Source organism: Arachis stenosperma, chromosome 6 (assembly GCF_014773155.1).
Source record: "Arachis stenosperma cultivar V10309 chromosome 6, arast.V10309.gnm1.PFL2, whole genome shotgun sequence".
NCBI lineage: Eukaryota > Viridiplantae > Streptophyta > Magnoliopsida > Fabales > Fabaceae > Arachis > Arachis stenosperma.
In genome coordinates this window covers 79,110,024-79,114,698 of record NC_080382.1, presented here as the reverse complement: position 1 = coordinate 79,114,698, position 4,675 = coordinate 79,110,024, and the positions used below count along the sequence as shown (strand labels likewise).

Genomic DNA, 4,675 nt, shown 5'->3' with positions numbered 1-4,675 from the left:
AGCTTGAACTTACTAAAAACTACCTAAAAACAATGCTAAAAAGCGTATAAATTATCCGCTCATCACAACACCAAACTTAAATTGTTGCTTGTCCCCAAGCAACTGAAAATCAATTAGGATAAAAAGAAGAGAATATACTACAAATTTCAAAATATCAATGAATATTAATTTTAATTAGATGAGCAGGACTTGTAGCTTTTTGCTTCTGAACAGTTTTGGCATCTCACTTTTTCCTTTGAAGTTCAGAATGATTGGCTTCTCTAGGAACTTAGAATTTTGGATAGTGTTATTGATTCTCCTAGTTAAGTATGTTGATTCTTGAACACAGCTACTTATGAGTCTTGGCCGTGGCCCTAAGCACTTTGTTTTCTAGTATTACCACCAGATACATAAATGCCACAGACACATAACTGGGTGAACCTTTTCAGATTGTGACTCAGCTTTGCTAGAGTCCCCAGTTAGTGGTGTCCAGAGCTCTTAAGCACACTTTTTTTCTTGAGCTTGAAAGGGTCCTCTAGGATCACCTTCTTCTTTGCCACAACATCATAGAAGTGGTCTTGATGGCTTTTGGAGATGAATCTTTCCATCTCCCATGACTCGGAGGTGGAAGCTTTTGTCTTCCCTTTTCCTTTTCTAGAGGATTCTCCGGCCTTAGGTGCCATTGATGGTAATGGAAAACAAAAAAAGATTATGCTTTGACCACACCAAACTTAAAATATTTCTCTCCCTCGAGCAAGAGAAAAAAGAAGAGAAGAAGAAGAAGAAGAAAATATGGAGGAGAGTGAGGGGAGATGGATTCGGCCAAGGTATAGAAGAGGGGGTTTTGTTGTGTGAAAATGAAGTAGAATGGAAGGGTATATGTACGTAGGGGAGAGGGTGTAGATTCGGTTATTTAGGGTGGGTTTGGGTGGGAAAGTGTTTTTAAATTTTGAAGGTAGGTGGGGTTTATGGGGAAGAGTGGATGGATGTGAGTGGTGAAGGGGGTAATTGGGAAGAGAGATTGAAGTTGTTGGGAAGTGTGTTTTGGGGAAGAGTGTTATAGGATTAGGAGGTAAGGTAGGAATATGTTAGGTGGGGATCCTGTGGGGTCCACAGATCCTGAGGTGTCAAGGATTTACATCCCTGCACCAATTAGGCATGTAAAATGCCTTTGCATACCATTCTGGCGTTTAAACGCCGAGATGATGCACACTCTGGGCGTTCAACGCCCATGTGTAGCATGTTTCTGGCGTTCAGTGCCAGCTTTCCTCAAGGCACATTCCTAGCGTTCAAACGCCAGAATGTTGCTTGTTTCTGGTGTTCAGCACCAGATTCATGCTCTGTTCTGGCGTTGAACGCCAGTATGTCCTCCCTCCAGGGTGTGATTTTTCTTCTGCTGTATTTGATTCTGTTTTTAATTTTTATATTTTTTTCGTGACTCCACATGATCATGTACCTAATAAAACACAAAATAACAATAAAATAAAATAAAAATTAGATAAATAAAAAAATAAAAAATTGGGTTGCCTCCCAACAAGCGCTCTTTTAATGTCATTAGCTTGACAGTGGGCTTTCATGGAGCCACAAAGGTGATCAGGTCAATGTTGTATAGTCCCAACACCAAACTTAGAGTTTGGATATGGGGTCTTAACACCAAACTTAGAGTTTGGTTGTGGCCTCCCAACACCAAACTTAGAGTTTGACTGTGGGGGCTCTTCTTGACTCTGTACTGAGAGAAGCTCTTCATGCTTACTCTCCTTTGTCACAGAGGGATGGCCATGTGTCTTAAACACAAGGTAGTCTCCATTCAATTGAAGGACTAATTCACCTCTGTTGACATCTATCACAGCTCCTGCTGTGGCTAGGAAAGGTCTTCCAAGGATGATGCACTCATCCTCTTCCTTCCTAGTGTCTAAGATTATGAAATCAGCAGGGATGTAAAGGCCTTCAACCTTTACTAACACGTCCTCTACTACTCCATAAGCTTGTCTTAATGACTTGTCTGCCAATTGTAATGAGAACAAGGCAGGTTGTACCTCAATGATCCCCAGTTTCTCCATTACAGAGAGTGGCATAAGATTTATCCCTGATCCCAGATCACATAGAGCTTTTTCAAAGGTCATGGTGCCTATGGTACAAGGTATTAAGAACTTTCCATGATCTTGTCTCTTTTGAGGTAAAATTTGCTGAATCCAGGTATCTAGTTCACTAATGAGCAAGGGAGGTTCACTTTTCCAAGTCACATCTTCATGCTCATCAGAGGAAGAATAGTCTTCAGAGCTCATGAATGGCAGAAGGAGATTTAATGGAATCTCTATGGTCTCTATATGAGCCTCAGATTCCTTTGGATCCTTACTAGGAAACTCCCTCTTGCTTGAGAGACGTCCCAGGAGGTCCTCCTCACTAGGATTTTTGTCCTTCTCCTCCCTTGTGCATTCGGCCATATTGATCACATCAATGGCCTTGCACTCTCCTTTTGGATTCTCTTCTGTATTGCTTGGGAGAATACTGGGAGGAGTTTTAATGACTTTCTTACTCAGCTGGCCCACTTGTGCCTCCAGATTTCTGATGGAGGATCTTGTTTCACTCATGAAACTGAAAGTGGCTTTTGACAGATCAGAGACTAAATTTGCTAGATTAGAGGAGCTTTGTTCAGAATTCTCTGTCTGTTGCTGAGAAGATGATGGAAAAGGCTTGTTATTACTGAGCCTATTTCTTCCACCATTATTAAAGCCTTGTTGAGGCTTTTGTTGATCCTTCCATGAGAAATTTGGGTGATTTCTCCAAGATGAGTTATAGGTGTTTCCATAAGATTCACCCATGTAATTTACCTCTGCTATTGCAGGGTTCTCAGGATCATAAGCTTCTTCAGAAGCTGCCTCTTTAGTACTGTTGGATGCATTTTGCTATCCATTCAGACTTTGAGAGATCATGTTGACTTGCTGAGTCAACACTTTGTTCTAAGCCAATATGGCATTCAGAGCATCAATTTCAAGAACTCCCTTCCTCTGAGGCATCCCATTATTCACGGAATTCCTCTCAGAAGTGTACATGAATTGGTTATTTGTAACCATGTCAATGAGTTTTTGAGCTTCTGCAGGTGTTTTCTTTAGGTGAATGGATCCACCTGCAGAATGCTCCAATGACATTTTCGAAAACTCAGATAGAACATAATAGAATATATCTAATATGGTCCATTCTGAAAACATGTCAGATGGACACCTTTTGGTCAACTGCTTGTATCTTTCCCAAGCTTCATAGAGGGATTCACCATCTTTTTGTTTGAAGGTTTGAACATCCACTCTAAGCTTGCTCAGCTTTTGAGGAGGAAAGAATTTATCCAAGAAAGCCGTGACCAGCTTATCCCAGGAGTCCAGGCTATCCTTAGGTTGTGAATCCAACCATATTCTAGCTCTGTCTCTTACAGCAAAAGGGAAAAGCATGAGCCTGTAGACTTCAGGATCTATTCCATTTGTCTTAACAGTCTCACAAATCTGCAAGAACTCAGTTAAAAACTGGTAAGGATCTTCAGATGGAAGTCCATAAAACTTGCAGTTCTGTTGCATTAAAGCAACTAGTTGAGGTTTAAGCTCAAAATTGTTGGTTCCAATGGCAGGAATGGAGATGCTTCTTCCATCAAATTTGGACGTTGGTTTTGTGAAGTCACCAAGCATTCTCCTTGCATTATTGTTGTTGGGTTCGGATGCCATTTCCTTCTCTTGTTCGAAAATTTCTAAAAGGTTACCTTTAGATTGTTGTAATTTAGCTTCTCTTAGTTTCCTCTTCAGAGTCCTTTCAGGTTCAGGATCAATTTCAACAAGAGTCCCTTTTTCCTTGTTCCTGCTCATATGAAAGAGAAGAAAACAAGAAAAGAAGAGGAATCCTCTATGTCACAGTATAGAGATTCCTTTATGTTAGTAGAAGAAAGGGGAGAAGAGTGAAGAAGAATGGGTTCGGATTTTTAGATGAAGAGAGGTGAAGAGAAGTGTTAGTAAATAAATAATTAAATAGAATAAGAAAAGAGAGGGAGAATTTGAAAATTAATTTTTGAAAAGGAGTTAGTAATTTTGAAAATTAAAGATAAGATATGATTAAAATTAAAATTTAAAACAATTAAAAAGAATTTTTGAAAAAGAGAGAGGTATTTTCGAAAATTGAAGAGGGAAAAGTAGTTAGGTGGTTTTGAAAAAGATAAGAAACAAACAAAAAGTCAAATAGTTAGTTGAAAAAGATATTAAAATCAAATTTGAAAAAATTAGAAGATAAGAAGTTAGATAAGATATTTTGAAATCAAATTTTGAAAAAGATAAAATTTTGAAAGAGATATGATAAAAGATAAAAAGATTTAATTTTTAAATTGAAAAAGATAAAATTTTGATTTTTTGAATTTTTAATGATGAGAGAGAAAAACACAATTATGACCCAAAACATAAAAAATTTTGGATCAAAACACATGATGCATGCAAGAACACTATGAATGTCAAGATGAACACCAAGAACACCTTGAAGATCATGATGAACATCAAGAACATATTTTTGAAAAATTTTTGATGCAAAGAAAACATGCAAGACACTACACTTAGAAATCCTTAATGCATGGACTCAAACAAACGAAAAATGCATATGAAAAATAACAAACAACACAAAACAAGAAATCATCAAGATCAAACAAGAGGATTTACCAAGAACATCTTGA

At 38.1% G+C, this 4,675-nt stretch overlaps 1 non-coding gene across 1 annotated transcript; it reads left to right on the top strand.

The window, feature by feature from the left end:
- The first annotated feature begins 3,186 nt into the window (after positions 1–3,186).
- LOC130937627 (small nucleolar RNA R71) lies at positions 3,187–3,290 on the top strand. The gene has a single exon (XR_009068837.1). It is a non-coding gene; the product is annotated as a small nucleolar RNA R71 (small nucleolar RNA).
- Positions 3,291–4,675: the final 1,385 nt, after the last annotated feature.